Below are 20877 nucleotides of genomic sequence, written 5' to 3'. Positions count from 1 at the left end.
CAGAAGCCATACACCACACAGCAAGAGGTACTTACCCAACACAAGGCAAATCCAACCTGCCCAAAGTACATGAATGTGCCCAACACCCCCAAACAATGCAACGAGAGACCACGGATCTAGAGTGTGCCTCATACAACACAGACCACACATTAACCTTTATTGTGCTCACTGAGCAAAAGAAGTGCATAGAGGGCCAATGGCCAGTCCATAGTCAAAGAAGTCCGATGGGCCACAATGCCCCCAACTTGACTCCCAAAAGTGCAACGGTACTCCACCTCATAGGGACAACAATGGGGGGCAGGGGGCGGTGGGGTTTTACGGCTGGGAGGGGGGGGCTTAGATTTCCGTTTGGAAGGTTGAGGGAGCTTAGGTTGTGTCACAGCAGCTGGTGGAACGGACTTGGCCTGGGGTACGGCAGATGTTCCTGGGCCAGCACGGGATCTCTTCCTCACAGGGGAGGTAGCACGGGAAAGGGAAGGGCGGAGAGGGGCGGGCTGTGACATGGGGGGAGTGGACAGGGCAAAAAGATGAGCATGTTTAGGGACGAGACGGGGTTGGCCAGTGGGTTCAAATAGGTCAACACGGGATAGGAAAAGTTTCTCAGGGGCAAATGGGGTGGACCTGGAGGAAGGCGTGGGAGTGGAGGTAGAGGGAGGGGTCATGACAGGTGTAGGTGTGTGTGACGTGGGTGCAGGTGACTGGACAGTATGCTGAGGGGTTGTGGATGTGTGATGGGTAGGTGTTTTGGTGCATTTGAGTGTCTTGGGAGGAGGGGGGTGGACACAGTGGGACAAGACAGGCTGCCAGTGTAAATGGATGTTGTCTTGGTGTCTGCAAGTCTGGTGAGTGTGTTGCATGTGTCAACTAAAGTCATTGTGGTGAGTGCAGGTGTGGTGTCTGGGGTGCATGAATGGATGTGTGCTATTGTGGGGACTGCAGGAATAGGGTCATCAACATTGAATAAGGGTGCCATGCCTGTGGGTGTGCATGTACAGGGGACAAAGAGGGAGCCGGAGGAGGTGGACACTCTGGGGGAAGTGGATGTTGGTGTGTGTGCATGTGTATGTTGGCTGAGTGTATGCTCGTGGTAGGAGGAGTGGTGCTTGTGTTTTGAAGTGTGCTTCTTGTGTGTTGAGGTGTGTGCCTGCGTGTCAGAATGTGTGCTTTGGACGGGTGAAGGAAATAGGCATGCTGGAATGGGTAGAGGTGGTTGGAGAGGGGACGGAATGACCAGGGACACTGGCTGCCGTCAAAGAGGAGGCCAGAGCCTGAAAAGATCTCTGTGGGGCAGAAACGGCACCGTAAATGCCATCCAGATAGGCATTGACGATGGTTGTCTGCCCTGCAGAGATGGTCCTCAGGAGGTCAATAGCCACCTCCGTGAGGGCAGCAGGGCTGACTGGGGTAGGGGAGGAGGTGCCTGGGGAGAAAGAGACACCCACCCTTCTGGGTGAGCAGGCACAGGCAACTTGGTGGGGAGCAACTGGGAGGGCGGTGATGGTATAGGGGTGGCGGAAGATGACACAGTAGGGGTGGGCCCACTAGGGTCCGCCACTGCCAGGGAGCTCCCATAGGAGGAGGTATCGGAGTCACTACCTCCAGTGGTAGTTGCCTCCCCAGTGGTACTCCCCTCGCCCTTCAACCCACTGGTCCCCTTGGCGTCAGACTGCTCTGCCTCCGAGGATCCTTGGACAGCTGCCTCCCCACTCACCTGTGCCTCAGATCCCTCGCCAGATGATGCTGATGTACACAGACAACACAAGAGAACAGGGATGGGGAGACAAAACAGGAGAGACACTTGTAAATAGCTGAATGGAGGTACATTAGTGGTTCACACATACACCCTCCCAGAAAATATTCCACCAGGCAGCACCTACCGCTAAACACATGGCTATGCCCCTGACTAGTGGCCAGAACCCTGCTCTACAGCCATTGCCCAATGAACTTAAGGACCTGACGTACTGCAGACTTGACCCAAACACCCCTACTCCCCATGGGGCTATTATGTAGATGGACATCAGTCAGAGTCCCTGCCACTAGACAGCATAAATACGAACGCACACACACAGATCCATCAAGGAGCCAAAATATGGTATATGTACTCATCCCCTTGTGACTGCTGTGCAGCCTTCAAGCGCCCATCCAGGTCCGGGTACACCACCGCCAGGATGCGTTGCATAAGGGGGGGGTCAGTGCCCGACGGGCACCCCTTCCTCGTTGGGAGGACTTTCCCAGCTGAGCCTCAAAGATCTTCCTCGCCCAGCGCCGCAGGTCCTCTCACCTCTTCCTGCAGTGGGTGCTCCGCCGGTTGTAGACCCCCAGGGTCCACACCTCCTTGGCGATGGCATGCCAAAGTCCCCTCTTCTGGTGGGCGCTTACCTATAAGGGACACACAGAAAAGTAACACTGCAGTCAGACAATGGCCAATCATATACAGCTGGCTATACGTCCCCTATGGGATGGACATTTTAAGCAGCCCAACATCACACACACATGCAGCATGTCAGGAACCCTGGACCATACAGTGTCACAAGTGCACATATGTATGCAGCCAACAACCACCATTACTCACATCCATGCACCCCAATCCTCCTACTCACCTGTACCTCTGGCCAACCGTAGAGCTTGGCGTACAGGGGCAGGACCCAGTTCACGAGCTTCCCCAATTCCTCGTTGGTGAAGGCCGGGGCCCCTTCCCCTGCAACATGTGCTGTGCCATTTCCATGACCAGAGGCAGGACACAGCAGTACACTCAGTGGAGTACCTGCATGCACGAGATCCGGGAGTCAAGTGAAGTTGGGGTGACAAGTTCGCATACGCACTGCTGCGGCGATCATGATAAGCAAACAATGCCCATTGACAACCATGTTAACCAATGAATTTGTGCACGGCGGTAAACACCTCCTTATGGTATTACGTCAACCGCTAGCGGTATGAGGTCACTTCCACGACAACACTTTTGGATTACAGGGGCAGACATTTTGGCCTTAACTGCGCAGTTGTAAAACCCTTAACAGCACAATGCAGGCCCTATTGTCCCCTAAACACCCATAGGCAAGAAGCACTATACATTACCTAACCGGATCAGTCCTGATATTTCATTTTGGTCATGTTGCTATAGTGTCACACATACTAAGCATTTGTGTCGTCGACAATCATGCCAGCAGTGCTGATTGAGAAACGATGTGTGCAGATGCATGTGTGTTCCTCACACATGTTTTCAACTCCTCCTAGGTACAGACCCTTGTGGCGAGGGAGGGCCCCATCAGTGTACAGACCACATTTTGATTTGCGGACCATGGTGGAGCGTCACATCATTATCAATTACAGATTCACTCGTGCTACTATTGATGAACTTTGTGCATTACTGGATCCAGCACTGAGACCGGCTAATCGTAATCAGCATGCCATCACTACTGAGGTACAGGTGCTCTCTGCACTCCATTGCCTGGCCACAGGCTCATTTCAAATGACAGTGGGCATGGGTGCAGGGTTTTCACAGTCAATGTTTAGCATTATACTGTCCAGATTCCTGAATGCATTTGTAAGACACCTGCAGTCCTATTTGTGGTTTCCCCAAAGTGCTGACCTCCCTGCCATCAAGTCAGACTTCTATGCCTTTGCCAACATACCCAATGTGATAGGTGCCATCGATGGCACCCACGTAGCTATCATCCCCCCAAGAGTCAGTGAACAGGTGTACAGAAACAGTAAGAACTTTAATTCCAAGAACATTCAATTGGTGTGTACTGCAGACAAGTACATCTCACATGTGAATGCCATGTTCTCTGCATCAGTCCATGATTCCTTTGTGCTGATGAACAGTAGTGTGCCACACAAGATGGAACAACTACAAGAGGACAGAGGATGGATCATAGCCAGGCTGTCTGCCTTTGAGGGTTGTCAATGACAGTCCTGTTTTGCACCATTTTCTAGGTGATTCTGGCTATCCCAACTTGCGTTTGCTCCTGACACCAGTGAGGAATCCTGGAACAGATGCAGAGAGGAATTACAATGAGGCCCATGGACGTACTAGGAGGGTGATAGAGCGCACAATAGGTCTCCTGAAGGCTAGATTTTCTTGCCTACATATCTCTGGCGTTTCCCTGGCCTATGGGCCTGAAAAGGTGTGTAGAATAGTCGTGGGTTGCTGCATGTTGAACAACGTGGCAGTGAAAAATTCTAACCCCCTCTTGGAGGAAGAGGGTGCTGTATATCCAGACCAGCTTCCTCAGAGAGGGGATGAGAGTGATGGTGATGATGAGGAGGGGGAAGATGTAAATTCCAGGACCCAACTGATACAACTCTACTCCCAGTAACTCTGTGGGACAATTGGATGAGATTGCTGTCTGTGCAGCATACTGTCAGTGTGCCTTGTTATCTAGGGGGGTGTTGGGTCAATACTCATTGCCACTGTGACCAGGTCTGCATAGGACAGGTTACATTATAGTATGATAGTTCAACACATCTGTAGGCACAACATCATGTAATGCGTGTGGTGCATTTCCTGCTACTCAGATAATAATAGATGAGTTATCATACAGTTGCATCCATACTTCACTTTGTTTGAACATAATGACAGGGGACATTGTAACAGGTGAACTGGTGTTTTATTTGTGCAGGGATTACATTGTGCAGATTACAGTGATGGGAGTGGGCTACTGGTGGTTGTACAATATGGCAACATGGTCTCAGCATTTGTTGGCAATAGTGGTAGATCCATCAATGTTTACAGGAGTTTGTTGTAGTTTTCACACGGTTTGGTCATTGATTCAGTGGGACACTTTGAGGACAGTTCTTGCCAGAGTCACTTCTTTCAGGGGGCCTTGGTCTTGGCAGGTGTCCCAGTGCCATATCTGGGCCTGAGGGTCGGTTTGGGTGCCTGGTGTTGGGCTGTATGGGTTGAGATGGATGTCCCCGGTGTGTCCTGAGATGGTGGAACATGCGCAGTTGCTGCTGATGCGGTTGTTGTCCGGTCTGTATCATGGCCTGTACTAGGGGCTTCCTTGTCTGTGTGGGCCTCAGGCTGTGTTAGGACAGGGTGCAGCAGCACACCTGCTATGCTGGCCAGTGTGGCATTGTGCAGTTTCCACTGCTCCATGGCCTCTTGGTGGTGTGCTAGCTCCATCCTTTGACTCTGCTCCAGGGTGGATACTCTCTGGGCCAATCTGTGCTGGGCATGGTGATATTCTCCCAGGACGTCAGAGATCACGTCCTGGGCTGCAGCATCCATCCTGTGCCCTCCCCCATGGGCCACTGATGCTCTTCCACTGGGCCTAGCCCCCAGTGCCTGTGTCCCATGCACAAGTATGGCTGTACCACTTGTACTGGGGCCATCGTCTTCCTGCCTGTTGGTAGGGGGGTGACTGTGGCCTCTATCCATTTGTTCCACCAGTGTGTGGCCTGGATACATAGGTGTGGGGAAGGTTGCCCTGGGCTGATGTTGTTGGCTGGGTGGTAGGGGTGTCAGTGGTATCATGGGTGGGGCTGCTGGATGGTGATAGTCCAGGACTGTGTGAGGGTCAAGGGTGATCGTCAATATCCCGGGTTCCATTCCCAGTGTCCTGGGAGGGGCCTCTGTCTCCCTGTGGGGCACTGCCACTCGTTGTCCTGTCCGTCAGGGTGGCATGGGTGGTGGTGCCTGTTGGGGGGAATGGACATGTCTGTTACAATTGCATGATCAGATGGGGTGCACAGGACTGGGCAGTTTTGTGCAGGTTTTAATACTTTGGGGCCATGAAGGATGATTTCGTGAGGTTAGCATTGCTTTTTGTTTAGGATGTGGAGGTGCATTGTGGGTGCTGTGAGCCATTGTGATTCCTTGCAGGGGTGGGTGGCTGTGCACAGGGGGAGGGATGTGGGCCTGTTAGTGGGTTTGTGGGCATGCAGGGGGACTGGATGTAGTGATTGTGGCCTGGGTGGGGTTGTGGTCCTGGTGGTAGTTGGAGGGGTGAGGTGGTACATGCATTCCAGGTGTGATGGATATGGGGTAATTGTAGATGACTTACCGGATTCCATTCCTCCAGTGAGTCCCTCAGGGTGCAGGATGGCCAGTACCTTTTCCTCCCAATCAGTGTAGTCGAGTGGTGTTGTTGGAGGTCCTCCCCCAGTCTTCTCGACTGCAATGTGGTGCCTGGATGCCATAGACCTGACCTTCCCACACAGGGCATTCCATCTCTTGCGGATGTTATCCCTGGTGCGTGGATGGTGTCCCACTGCATTAACCTTGTTGACTGTTGTCTGCCATAGCTCCTTCTTCCTTGCAATGGGTGTGTGCTGGACCTGTGCCCCGAATAATTGCGGCTCCACCTTCATGATCTCGTCCACCATGGTCCTTAGCTCCCTTTCTGTGAAGCATGGGTGTTTGGGGTGTACCATGGTGAGTGTTGTGAATGGTGTCTTGTGTGGATCTAGGTGAGGGTGCTCTTGTGTGGTTGGGAGTATGTATCTTGTATTGTGGCGTTCGGTGTCTGCTTCTTGGGTTCTCTGTATTAGTTAGCCTAATTTCATTGCAAAGGATTGTGGGGTGTGTCTGTGAGTGTTTTATAGTGTTGTGGATGTGTGTCAGGTTTTTGGTTTTCAAACTTGCCAATGTATGCATTTCTTGCTGTTGGCTCCACTTACCGCCCGTGGCTGTCTGTACCGCCAATGGTCGTTCGGCTTCCACTGACCGCCGCAGTGATTTGTGCTTCGTTATTTGGAGGGCGGGGTGTTTGTGTGCTGGGCGGTGGCAAGGTGGGAGGTCCAGCATTTCCGCCGACAAGGTCCTGGCGGTGACTGGTGGCAGGGAGATTTTTGTTGCTTTATGATTTGTTAATCATTATATGGCGGGTTTCTGTTCACCGCCAATGGCGGTCTTCTGTTCGCCGATGCCATGGAGGTCAACGGTGTTTACCGCCGTGCTCATAATGCAGGCCTCAGTGTGTCCAAGGACTGTCAGTGATCTATTAGGATATATCCTCAGGGAATCTGGCTAAGGAGAGCACTTGTTACTGCATAGCAACTCACTGTCACCTGCTAGGCTGGTGTTGGACCTGGCCCTCCACTTTTTTGCTGAAGGACCACTGTCTTGCAGTACGACCTGCTTCCCTCTTGTCTGTGTAAGAAGTGCTAGACCCGCCTCTATTGAACTCAGGACCCCAGAGTGAATCCAAGGGCTAGTTGGCTGGCTCCCCAGCTAGAGCCTCAGGGATAGAAGGCTAAAAGAACTTTGAACCCAGCACCTGTACTCTGCCATCTGTGAGTCCTACCCTGCCAAGTGGTGCCACCCTAGTTCTGGACCCTTGGAAGAAGACCTGAACATGCTCTGCCAGCCCATCTATAAATCCAATTATGGCGACGGACGCGAACACTTGAATCTTTGACCGGCATCGACACCAAATTGACTATCTAATGAAATAGTGTTTATACAACTGATTGTCATTGCAGACCGAATATTGTCTACACAGTATGCCTTGAGAAAGCCCTGGCGTACGTGCCTGTGGGGCGAAACACGTGTTGGCTGGGTTTCTGTTCTCTTGTGGGACCCATCCTGTTGCATTTTAACCGGGAGTTACTTGTCTTCCAAAATAAAACTTGATTCGGAGCAACTAAGGATCTCTTCGCAGTTCCTTTCATGAACTTTACTGAATTCATGGCAATGAGACATTAATTATTTCATTCACCTAGTGGGACCTTACCTTCTTCTTACTAGCGCATCTATAAATCCAGCAGAACCAAGTCATCTTTTCTACTGCACAGCACAACATCGAGCTGAATCGACACATCGCCTCTGCTGCAAGGTTTCTCTCAGCGCAAGGACTCTGCATTGACCTTGCAGCTCACATCAGAATTGCCACTGTGCTAGAGCAGAGAGAAGTGGCTTCTTGAGGTCTGTCCCCAGACGAGCTCACAGACAGGAAGGCAGTGAGGGAGTTTAGGCTGCAGATGGCCCATTTGAAAATGGAGAAAAATGACTGGCCATGGTGGCAAAGCAAAAGAAAGTGGAAATGGAGTAAAAGAAACTGGCCATGGAAGGAAGGATTGATTTGGAGAGATTTGCTCATGAGAGGAGCTTTAAAGAGCAGTACATCAAGGCGAGACAGCCAGAGTCCAGCAGTGATGGTGGCAGCATAACCACAGTGCCCTTTGGAGACAAGAGGGTCCATATTCCTAAAGGGCTAGTGTCTGACTTAATTGTAGGGGATGACTTTGACAAATGGTGTAAAGCTTATGATGTAGCTTTACATATGCATAGGATCTCTAAGGAGGATTGGAGGCTACCCTCTGGAAGCATATTCCTAGAAAGGGGAAGGATGCCCTACTAGTCCTAGAGAAGGGTGACACAATGAGGTATCTTCCCATGAAGAAACTCGTGTGAGAATATACAGCCTCACCTCTCAAATGTGCAGGCAAAAGTTTATAGACAGCCAGAAGCTGCCCCAGCAGTCCTGTGTGGATTGTGTGGAATCATTTTACAAGGCACTGGATGGTTGGATGAAGGGCAGGGAAGTGAAGGATTACCATGGACCGTGTAAATTGATTGCAAGAGAACACATGTTCAGTCTTTGTTTTGCAGATTTGAGTCAACTCCCTATTGATAGTAAGCTCGCTGACTCCAAGGAGAGGAAATAGAACAGTAAGAGACATACTTAGCATGCTAAAATACTTGTGCTAAAATAATTACAGTATATGGGGAGCAAATCATGGTAGCCTGGGTGCCATGCTCTCCCTTGTGTACATATAGTATGCAAAGATGGCAGTGTGGAAACAAGTATTCTAGCACATTAAGTATGTCTGTTACTGTTCTTTTTCTTCTTGCACACTTTGGGGGTCATTCTGACCCCCGCCGGTGGCGGAAGCCGCCTGCCTGGCGGGAACCACCAGAAGACCGTACCGCGGTCAAAAGACCGCGGCGGTCATTCTGACTTTCCCGCTGGGCTGGCGGGCGACCGCCAAAAGGCCGCCCGCCCGCCCAGCGGGAAAGCACCAGCAACAAGGAAGCCGGCTCAGAATGGAGCCGGCGGAGTTGCTGGTGTGCGACAGTTGCAGTTGCACCCGTCGCGATTTTCAGTGTCTACTAGGCAGACACTGAAAATCAATGTGGGGCCCTGTTAGGGGGCCCCTGCAGTGCCCATGCCATTGGCATGGGCACTGCAGGGGCCCCCAGGGGCCCCACGACACCCGTTCCCACCAGCTTGGTTCTGGCGGTGAAAACCGCCAGAACCAGGCTGGCGGGAAGGGGGTCGGAATCCCCATGGCGGCGCTGCTTGCCACGCCGCCGTGGAGGATTCACAGGGGCAGGGGAAAACCGGCGGGAAACCGCCGGTTTCCCTTTTCTGACCGCGGCTTTACCGCCGCGGTCAGAATTGCCCTTGATGCACCGCCAGCCTGTTGGCGGTGCATCCTCCAACCCAGGCCCTGGCGGTCCATGACCGCCAGGGTCGGAATGACCCCCTTTGTATCTTTACTCTCATTTTATGGTCATTCCCCCTGTTTCCGTCAGCCCTGAGCCATACCCCTGGAGCGCTAGTCAACTTTTGTCAATTAGATTATGACCATTGCAATTGCTATCTACACCCATTTCATGAGCACATACCATCATCCCTTTTTAGCTGTCAGTTGACAGTAGCAAATACACACCCTCTAGGTCTTTTCCGCATAATGTTTTGCATCATTGCTTTATCACTACTGCTTACGCCCCAGCCCAAGCTTGAACTCATTGCCCTATCCCTTATTCTACCTATTTCCATCAGCATCCCTCCTTGCCTGCAGCACTAATCCTATTTGGCTGGTCACATTACTTTTTTGTAGTGCTCTTGTGTACTTTTTCGCATACATGCACCCACATTGGCAGTGTGCTCCATACAACTCCTAACACACTACAACATCAGCGTTCCTCTATTGCCTGCCTCCCTAATTCTGTTTGTCAGCTCGCATTTATTTTTTTGGAGTACTCCTTTAAACTTCTTGCACACATGCTCTCACGTTAGCAGTGTGCATCTCACGGCGCAACCCAGGCCATCATTTCCTTTTCTATACTACATCACCTATTCTGCGGCTTTCTGCTGAAAATTATCATTGTGACAATGACTTTGGTGGTCATTCTGACCCTGGCGGTCTTTGACCGCCAGGGCGGAGGACCGCGGGAGCACCGCCGACAGGCCGGCGGTGCTCCAATGGGGATTCCGACCGCGGCGGTAAAGCCGCGGTCGGACCGGCACCACTGGCGGGGTCCCGCCAGTGTACCGCGGCCCCATTGAATCCTCCGCGGCGGCGCAGCTTGCTGCACCGCCGCGGGGATTCCGACCCCCCCTACCGCCATCCAGATCCCGGCGGTCGGACCGCCGAGATCCGGATGGCGGTAGGGGGGGTCGCGGGGCCCCTGGGGGCCCCTGCAGTGCCCATGCCACTGGCATGGGCATTGCAGGGGCCCCCGTAAGAGGGCCCCTACATGTATTTCACTGTCTGCTGCACAGACAGTGAAATACGCGACGGGTGCAACTGCACCCGTCGCACAGCTTCCACTCCGCCGGCTCGATTCCGAGCCGGCTTCATCGTGGAAGCCTCTTTCCCGCTGGGCTGGCTGGCGGTCTGAAGGCGACCGCCCGCCAGCCCAGCGGGAAAGTCAGAATTACCGCCGCGGTCTTTCGACCGCGGAACGGTAACCTGACGGCGGGATTTTGGCGGGCGGCCTCCGCCGCCCGCCAAGGTCAGAATGAGGGCCTTTATGTGGTGCTCACTGTGTGCTTGCATTTTACATTCCAATTGTGCTCCCCGGTTATGATCCCATTGAGGCGTGTCATAACGCAATGTACATTCTAATTGTGTTCCCCAGTCATGATCTTATTGAGGTGTATCCAGGGCCGGCTTTAGGGCGGTGCGACCAGTGCGGCAGCAACGGTGCTGACCTGGATTGGGGTGGGGGGTGACGTTGACCTCAGGGGGGCGCTGTGTTTAGCAATAACTTGGAAACTTGCGATTTAAAAGCACATGCTGAAAAGTTCCTTTTGAGCCCAGCATTCAGGAAGCAATTAAAATGTCAAGATACCGCTTGTGATTAATATTCCTGCAAGGGAGGGAGAAGGGAGGCTTGTTTAGCGGCAGCTTTGCCTCGACATAAAGTAGGGTAGTAAGTTAATATAACTGCTGCAAAGGACCGAACTATATTTTATATATGGATAGCTGATTGGATTAGTAACTTCAGCGGGGGTCACATTTGCCGTTTGGTAGTGAGGGGGTCCGAGGAGGTGATCATGGGGGGGGCGCCAAAAAAGTCTGTGGCACATGGCGCCACAAGCGCTAAAGCCGGCCCTGAGTGTATTGTCTTCGTAGGTGTGTTTTTACCACCACCCTTCATTTCACAGTATCGTGACACAGCATCACTCGAACATGGTAATTGCCCCCTCAAGGGCACCAATTGATTACAGTTTCCTGAGGCAAACGTATACTTATATGGCTGTTTGTTTTTCTCAGGAACACATAGGTTTATGTTGCCTATTTCTGTTATATGTAGGCACTGTGTATCATTGTTTTGTTTGGTTCTGTCTTCTTCACATGGGACGCTATGCACATGAAGTATATATAAAAAGTAATCATTTTCACAGAGCTTTTTGACCATTCTATCTTTCTTTCTAATTATATTTTGAACAGTACACTTGTATCCAGCCTTTGTTGCTTTATGTTATCTTAAAATTAAGTGTATCACTAAAAAGAACAGTTGTTTTTTTAAAATACTAGTGGGCCTGCAGCACTCATTGCGCAGCCCACTTAAGTAGCCCTTTAAACATGTCTCAGGCCTGCCATTGCACCCTGTGCAGGCTGCTTTAAACTGCTATTTTGACTTGGCAAAATACATCTTTTACCAGGCCCAAACCTTAGTTTTTAATCCATATACGTCACTTCAAAGGTAGGCCCTGAGCAGCTCAGAGGGTAGTTTGCAGTGTATTTAAAAAGTAAGACATGCACTTTTAAGTTTTACAAATCCTGGTAGTCAAAAACTACTAACTGTTTTTTCACTACTGCGAAGCCTACCTATCCATAGGCTTACATTGGGGTTACCCTATTACATCTAATAAGCAATAATTTCCCAAAAAGGGCCTGGTCATCAGTTCGTGTTTGTCATCTTTGGAATTGTATTGAAAAATCCTCTCTCAAGGTCAAGTCGGATTTTAAGTTACAATTTTGAAAATGCCACTATAAGGAAGTTGGCATTTTCCTGCCTTAGCCATTTAGTGCTTGCAGCCTGTCTCTAGGTCACATGTCTAGATGTAGCTAACAGCTGGGTTTTGTGTGTTGCTCCTAGACAGCCAGACACAATAGACAGCTCAGGTGTGCCTTGATGGGCCTTCACTGGCGGGATATGAGGGTGGAGCCGGGCACAGCCCTACTAACCCCTGAACAGGCTCTGTCCTCCCGCTGCACAAAGAGCTGCATACCCTATGTAGTTAGTTTGGAGCCAGGAAAGGGAAGGCAGGATGCCTGTGGACTTCAAAGATAAAACTCTAAAAGCTTCTCCCACTTCAGTGGAAGGCCTAAGTATAAATATTGGATCCCAAACGCCAACTCTTCAGTACACTTGTGGACCTGTGGATACTCTGCCAGGAAGACAAACTGCTGTGCTGCTGAAAGGACTGCCACTCTGCTGGACTGCTCATCTGAAGGAGTGCTGCCCCACAGTGCTGACCTCTTGCCTGCGTGACAAGAACTGACCTGTATCTGTTGAACCCATGACTCTATAGTGACTCCATGGGCTAGTTGGCTGGCCTAAGGTACAAAAGGCTCCAGCAACCTTGAACCCAGCACCTGGGCTCTGCCATCTGTGAGTCCTACCCTGCCAAGTGGTGCAAACCCAGTCTTGGACCTTTGGAAGTGGCCCTGAAGGTACTCTGCTAGCCCATCTGTGGATCCAGCAGAACAGAACCAACACATACCCTCTTATGCAAGCCCAACCCTGAGCAGAACCTACACATTGTCTTTACTGCAAGCTTTATCTCAGAGCAAGGACTCCGCATCGACTTTGCTGCCCAGATCGGAACCACCGCTTTGCGGAGCTCCACTGTCACAAGCCCTAGTATTGCAAATCTCTCATAAATGGTAGCCTCGATAATGACGCAGGTTCTCGCATAACAGCCTTGCAACTCTTTAGAACCGGTGCATTGCCTTGACTGACAGACTTGACATTGCAAGCCCTTGTCACTGGGATCTTCAATGATGACTCAGGAATTCGCAGTCCCTTGGTCTCAGCACATTGCCATGGCTGTGTGACCCAGAACCTCGCAATGCTCTGCAAGTAGTACTTTTTTTTTCTCCATGTCTCTTTTTTTATTTTGAAAATTATAAAACAGTTTCACGGTGCATAACTGTATAATACAACATTCTTTAAACTTTTTCATAGCAATGCACTGCACAAGTATTATCTCATACATAATGCAACTGTCATTTACAGTATTAAAGCTATACGTACCATTGGTTCATGTGTATTCATGCTTATCACCCCCAGTATTACAACCTATTATGGTAGGTGTAATCTATTAATTGCATGTTTATTGTACCCCTGAGTAACATATATATCTAAAAGAGAATAAGGTAACAGTATAACTAGTAATAACTAAGTGTGCATTCTGGGTGTGCGGATATGAGCGAGCACCAGCGTTCCAGTCTACAGTTGCAGCAGTAGTCTGTTCGTCGGGTGGGTGATTTGGTAATCCCTCGTTTAAGGAGGTTTTGTGTGTCCCTTGCCTGTCTAATCACTCTGCTGGTTAAGGATTCTCTCAACTCCTTCTAGCTCTGTTGCCCAATCTGTAGGTCTGGATGGGGGGCCACTATGTGCGTGTGCCACTTGCATTACTTGTTGTTCTGCGAGTACTCCTATGTTTGTGGCTCCTTGTGTATGGTGTCCCAGTATTGTGCGGCATAGCGAGTTAGTGCTGTGTAAGTGAGGAAGGTGCCCAGTGATATGCCATAATCATTGACCAGGCTATCAAATGGGACCAACATGTGGTCTTCAAAAATATCTCCCCACACCGCTATTCCTGCATTCTCCCAGGTGGACGCCGTTGGTTTATATTGTTTATCCGCGCATCCCGGCAGGGCCCAAAGTGGTAGGTGGGGGGCATATGGGTATTTTTGTCATGCAGTGTGCCTGTATTTGGTCCAGTACTTCTTAGCAGTTTTCAATAGTATACTGCTATCGTCATCTGGTGCGTCTGAGCCAGGTTTCATGATCCAGCTCAGCACCCTATTTGAGTTACCATGCTGGTAGGGATTGCTCAATTTGTGTAGGTTCTGATTTGCTAACCAGCGCATAGGCCACTGGAGCTGGGCTGCTGCATAATATTGTTCGTAATTTGGTGCTCCCACGCCACCCTCTGACATGAGTGTGCAAAGTTTGCCCAAAGACACCCAGCGTCTTCCATTGTGCCAGATCAGTGCTACAAGAAATTATCGCATTTCAGTAAACCATTTACGTGGGAGGGATACCGGTAGGGATGAGAAGTGATACAATAATCTTGGGAGCACCAACATCTTGGAGGTAGCCAGTCTACGCATTGGGGGCAGGGTGGGAGACATCCGGAATTGTAGGTAAGATCTCACTTCTGTCAGCGCTCTTCCGATATTCGCGTCTATAAGATATTTTTCCTCATGGTATATTCTAACCCCCAGGTAGTTGAAAGTGTCACAGGACTATGTCAGCGGGGTGGTGGACAATTGTTCCCACTGGGCTGTAGTCAAGGGTGTAAGGGGGAACAAACGGGATTTCTTCCAGTTCTCTCTGAGGCCAAATGCCCTACCAAACTGCTGCAACAATGCCATCATTTGGGGTAGACCCCCGGCAGAGTTGCACAGTTATACCAATGCGTCATCTGCATATAATGAGATAATGTACCAGTTACCATCCATATACAGTCCCCAATCGGGTGCACGCACCCGGAGGGCCTGTGCCAAGGGTTCCATCGCCAACGTGAAGAGTAATGTGACAAAGGACATCCCTGATGAGTCCCTTGTCCAACTGCAAAGAAGGCTGAGACCAGGGTGCCCGTCCTCACCCGCACCAACGGTGCTTGATGAAGAAGGGTTATCCATCTCAAGAAATCAGGCCTGATGCCCATCTTTTTTAACACCCTCATCAAGTAATCCCACCCCAGTGTATCAAATGCTTTTTTATGTCCAGCGATGCAACCCATGCGCCTACCCCCCCGTGCACGCCCATCTCATGATAGAAAACAACCGCTGGAGGTTTAGGAACCTGCTCCTGTCCGGGATTAATCTATTCTGGTCAGTATGAATCAACCCTGTGATTATGGGCGTGAGCCTATTTGCCAGTATATGGCCAGCTACCTTGTGGTTGGAATTAAGAAGTGACAGCGGCTTGTATGACCCCATCATTAGGGGGTCTCTGCCCGGTTTGGGTAGGACCACCAATATTGCTTCTCTCATAGATGTATAGATGTAGGTAAGATCCCCTTAGCATATGCAGCATTATATGTTGTTAACAGTTTAGGGGCTAATATTGTCTGGTATGTGGCACAGAATTAAACTGGCCACCCGTAAGTATCCGGAGTCTTTCCCCGCGCCATGCATTTAATTGCTACTTCTATCTCTGACACCTGCAGTGGGGCCTCTAATACATCCCTATCTTCTGGGGTCATGTGCGGCATGTGCAAGGAGTCCAGGATCGTCTCCATTTTATCGCTTTCTATACCCATCTCCGGGGCGGTGTATTATCCGGAATAGTACTCGTAGAATGCTGCATTATTACCCTTCTGTGTGTTCAGCAACTGCCCGTTCTCACCCCGTAGTGTGGTAATTGGGGTTTGGGCGTTCTCCCACCTTAAAAGCCAGGCCAGGAGTTTGCCTGCCTTATCTCGCTCTGCGTGTTTACGCGCTTGGTATTCCCTATAATTCAACTGGGCAAGTCTATTGAGTGCTTTTTCGTGATGTATGCGTATGTTCAGTAATGGTTTGGCCGCGGTGTCGTCCATTGGTAAGAGCTGCTCGTAATATTGCATTTTGGTTTCTAGATCCTGGAGCTCCCTGCGCAGAAGTAGCCAACTCCAAAATTCGTTTTTATCATGTGACCCCTCAGCACCACTTTGAAAGCGTCCCATTCGGTCCCAGCATCTGATGCCGTGTCCTCATTTATCTCAAAATAAGTATTGATATGCCCTCTGAGGGAGTCCCTACATGCTGTATCCCGTAAAGCTGTTACAGGCATCTTCCATGTGGGTATGCTCAGAGGGGTGTGGTTCCATCGTACCCCAATCCAGAGGGGCGAATGGTCTGACAGTGTACACCCAAGATACTCAGCATTAGTCATTTTTATTAAAGGTTCCAGGTCACAATAAATAAAGTCAATCCTAGTGTGTAGGACATGTAGCCCTGAGTAGTATGAGTATTCGCGCTCAGTGGGGTTCAAGCTTTGCCACGTGTCATGTAACTGGTTTTTGTGTTGGCCATTGACATAAATGTTGTGAGATCGATATAGATTGGGCGCCCGGCACCAGTGGGCGAGATCGGTCCAGCTCTATATCCGGGGTGCTATTAAAGTCTCCACCCCAGTAGCATGATGCCATCGGGTTGTGGAGTAGAGTTGTCGTAAGTGATTGCAAAAATGTGTTCTGATTGGCATTAGGGGCATAAAGCGAGATTAGAGAAATCAGTGCTCTGTCTAGATTCCCTTCCAGTATTGCATACCACCTTTCTGGGTCTGTCCTAGTGTGTAGTGTCTCCAAGGGTACCACTAGTGCCACCCATATAAGTGTCCCTCTGGCGTATCTCGAATATGTGGTCCCAACAATCGTGCCCCGCCATCATTTACACACCTTTTTCAGATAAGGTGCAGCAAGATGCATTTCTTGCAGCAAAGCCACATGTACCTTGCATCTTCGTAAAAACTGATATACCTTGTATCGTACCAAAGCCCCCCAGTCCTCTTACGTTCCACATCATAAAAGAGTATTGTACCATTTGTTTAACCCCTTCCCCGCCACGGACGTAATGGTTACGTCCATGGCAGCGCCCGTGTGGCGCCATGGACGTAACCATTACGTCCTGGGACTGGCAGTCGGGGGAAGCGCTAGCGCTTCCCCCGAGGGCCGCCCCCCAACACCCCCAGGCCAGGGCTGAAAGGGGAATCCCTTCCCCTTACACGCCCCCCCCGCCCCCCCCCCCCCCATGACGTCAGCGCGCAATCGCGCGCTGATTTCAGGAAAAGGGGGAAAGACGCGCTGGAAGCCATTTGCTTCCAGCGCGTCTAAGGGAGAAGGTGAGTTTTTCACCTTCGTGCGGGGTGGGGGTGCTCTCAGAGAGGCATCGAGGGAAAGGAAAGGGTTTTCCTTTCCCTCGATGTCTCTTTGAGCATTCCTGCTGCCCGATCGCGATGCGATCGGGCAGCAGGAATGCCCACTAGACTCCAGGGATTTCAGTATGTGTGTGTGTGTGTGTGTGCTTATTAGTGTAGGGGAGCGACCCCTTGGGCAAGGGTCGCTCCCCTTTGGGGGCACATGTATTTTACGTCGTTTCTGCCCCCCCTGGGGGCAGATTGGCCCTATTTTTAGGCCGATCTGCCCCCAAGGGGGGCAGAAAGCCACTAGACACCAGGGATTTTATTGTTGCTTTGTATTTTTTGTGTTGGGGGGCGGCCCCTTGGGCAAGGGTCGCTCCCCTTTGGGGGCACATGTATTTTACGTCGTTTCTGCCCCCCCTGGGGGCAGATTGGCCCTATTTTTAGGCCGATCTGCCCCCAAGGGGGGCAGAAAGCCACTAGACACCAGGGATTTTATTGTTGATTTGTATTTTTTGTGTTGGGGGGCGGCCCCTTGGGCAAGGGTCGCTCCCCTTTGGGGGCAAATGTATTTTACGTCGTTTCTGCCCCCCCTGGGGGCAGATTGGCCCTATTTTTAGGCCGATCTGCCCCCAAGGGGGGCAGAAAGCCACTAGACACCAGGGATTTTATTGTTGATGTGTATTTTTTGTGTTGGGGGGCGGCCCCTTGGGCAAGGGTCGCCCCCAGGGGCCCTCATGTATTTTTGGGCAGTTCTGCCCCCCTTGGGGGCAGAGAGGCCTATTTTTTTTAGGCCTTTCTGCCCCCAAGGGGGGCAGAATCCCAATAGCGCCAGAAATAGTATGTATGTATGTGTGCTTTGTGTTGGGGGGTGGCCCCTTGGGCAAGGGTCGCTCCCCCCAGGGGCGCAATGTATTTATTGTCGTTTCTGCCCCCCTTGGGGGCAGATTGGCCCTATTTAGCCACTAGACACCAGGGATTTTATTGTTGATTTTTATTTTTTGTGTTGGGGGGTGGCCCCTTGGGCAAGGGTCGCCCCCATGGGCCCACATGTATTTTTGGGCAGTTCTGCCCCCCTTGGGGGCAGAGAGGCCTATTTTTTTTAGGCCTTTCTGCCCCCAAGGGGGGCAGAATCCCAATAGCGCCAGAAAGATATGTTTGTATGTGTGCTTTGTGTTGGGGGGTGGCCCCTTGGGCAAGGGTCGCTCCCCCCGGGGGCGCAATGTATTTATCGTCGTTTCTGCCCCCCTTGGGGGCAGATTGGCCCTATTTTTACGCCGATCTGCCCCCAAGGGGGGCAGAAAGCCACTAGACACCAGGGATTTTATTGTTGGTTTTTATTTTTTGTGTTGGGGGGCGGCCCCTTGGGCAAGGGTCGCCCCCAGGGGCCCACATGTATTTTTGGGCAGTTCTGCCCCCCTAGGGGGCAGATATGCCTATTTTTTAGGCTTTTCTGTCCCCAAGGGGGGCAGAATCCCCATAGCGCCAGGGATACTATGTGTGTGTGTGTGCTTTGTGTGGGGGTGTGGCCCCTTGGGCAAGGGTCGCCCCCCCCCCAAAGGGTGCAATGTAATCTGGGCGATTTCTGCCCCCTCCCCTTGGGGGTAGATTGGCCTATTTTTTTTTAGGCCCATCTTCCCCCAAGCAGAGAAGACTAGACACAGGGGAAAATGAAAAAATGGTTAGTGGCGGAGTGTTTGTCAACTGGCGAAGTATTTGCTTTTATGATAATAACAGTTTTTCTCCTTTTTGTTTTAGTTCAAAGCTTTTGCTGACTTTGTTGTGGCTTGTTGCAGTTTTGGCAGTAGTTGTCCTGCGGTTTGCGTAGTTGCATGTTTTAGGTAAGTAAATAAATTTACTCCAAGTGAGTATTGTTGCAATGCATGAATGACATGTTTGTAGGTGGTGTACTGAATGCAGGATTGTGTGTGAAATTGTCCTTAGAGTTATGCACAATGATTATTGTGTTGTCTTATGTCTAATTTGCTTTTTTTTTTCTCTTTTTAGTGGGATATCGTTGGTGATTGCTGTGGCTGTGCAGAGTAGTTGCTGGTGAGTCAAGCTTTTTCAGGCAAGTGAGCAGTATAGTTTTTGAGTTTATAATTCTTAGTGATAAACCTATACTTTGTTACTTATCTTACACAGTGCTGGTTGTTGGTGGTGTATTTGTCCAGTTAATTTTAGTAGGAAGGATCATGGCCAGCCGTAGGATGACCGCTCAGCAGGTTGTTAGTGTGCTTTTTGAGTCATCTTCTGACCATGAATATGAGACTGACTCTGCATCTGAGGCAGAGGAGGAAGTGCAGGATTCTGGAAGTGAATTTTCTGTCAGAGATGAATCATCTGATGATGAAGCCACTCTCAGTGCTGATGAAGGGCCTGTTTTAGAGGAGGACAGTGATGTGCCAATGGTGCAGGAGCCAGCGGCTGAAAGGCTTCCCATTGGAAGACCTGACGCATGGGTTGCACCAAACATGGAGCAGCCACAGTTGCCTGCGTTTACTGGTTTTCCAGGGTGTCGAGTTAATACGGAAAACTTTTTGCCCATCAACTTTTTTGAGTTGTTTATGGACGATATATTTTTGGAAGAGATTGTTGAGCAGACTAATTTGTATGCAGAGCAGTTTTTGAGGGACAACGCTGCCAGACTTAGGCCACACTCTAGAGCTAGCCGGTGGATTCCCACAAATCTGGAAGAGTTGAAAAAGTTCTTGGGTTTAACTTTTTTGATGGGGCTGATAAGGAAGCCGTCGCTGTCTTCATATTGGTCTACTAGTCCCTTGATGGCAACTGCTATATTTCCTGCCATCATGAGTCGTAACCGGTATGAGCTTCTTCTTCGGATGTTGCATTTTGTAGATAATGCTTTAGCCTTGCCACGAGATCATCCTGATTCTGACCGTCTTTTTAAGATTAGACCTGTCCTTGATCATTTGGTAGATCGGTTTTCAGAGATCTATGTTCCAGGGAAAGAAATATCTGTAGATGAGTCTTTGGTCCTGTTCAAGGGTCGTTTGGTTTTTAGGCAGTACATTCCTAGCAAGAGGGCACGGTATGGAATTAAATTGTATATGCTGTCAGAAAGTAGTACAGGATATGTTTATAATTTCCGGGTCTACACTGGTAGGGATTCCAATATTGACCCCCCTGGTTGTCCTCCCACTTTTGGAGTTAGTGAGAAAATTGTGTGGGAACTTGGTAGACGACTGTTTAACAAAGGTCACCATTTATATGTAGATAACTTCTACACTGGAGTTCGGTTGTTCAAGGAGTTGTTCAGAGTGGACACTGTTGCTTGTGGCACAATCCGCTCTAATCGGAAAAGCTATCCAAAAGAGCTTGTCTGTAAAAAACTTGAGAAGGGACAGTGCAGTGCCTTGCGGAATGATGAGCTGCTAGCTCTGAAATTTGTAGACAAGAGGGATGTATACATGCTAAGCACCATCCATGATGAGAGTACTTCACCTGTGGCTGTTTGGGGTCAGGTTGCCGAAGTGCGCAAACCTGTGTGCATCTTAGACTATAATAAGCACATGGGTGGTGTTGATAGAGTAGATCAGAGGTTAGAACCTTACACTGCTGCTCGTAAGTCTTATGTGTGGTATAAGAAATTA

The sequence above is a fragment of the Pleurodeles waltl genome, chromosome 8 (genome assembly GCF_031143425.1).
Source record: "Pleurodeles waltl isolate 20211129_DDA chromosome 8, aPleWal1.hap1.20221129, whole genome shotgun sequence".
In the NCBI taxonomy this organism is placed as follows: Eukaryota; Metazoa; Chordata; class Amphibia; order Caudata; family Salamandridae; genus Pleurodeles; species Pleurodeles waltl.
Note: the sequence above shows the minus strand (reverse complement) of the source record.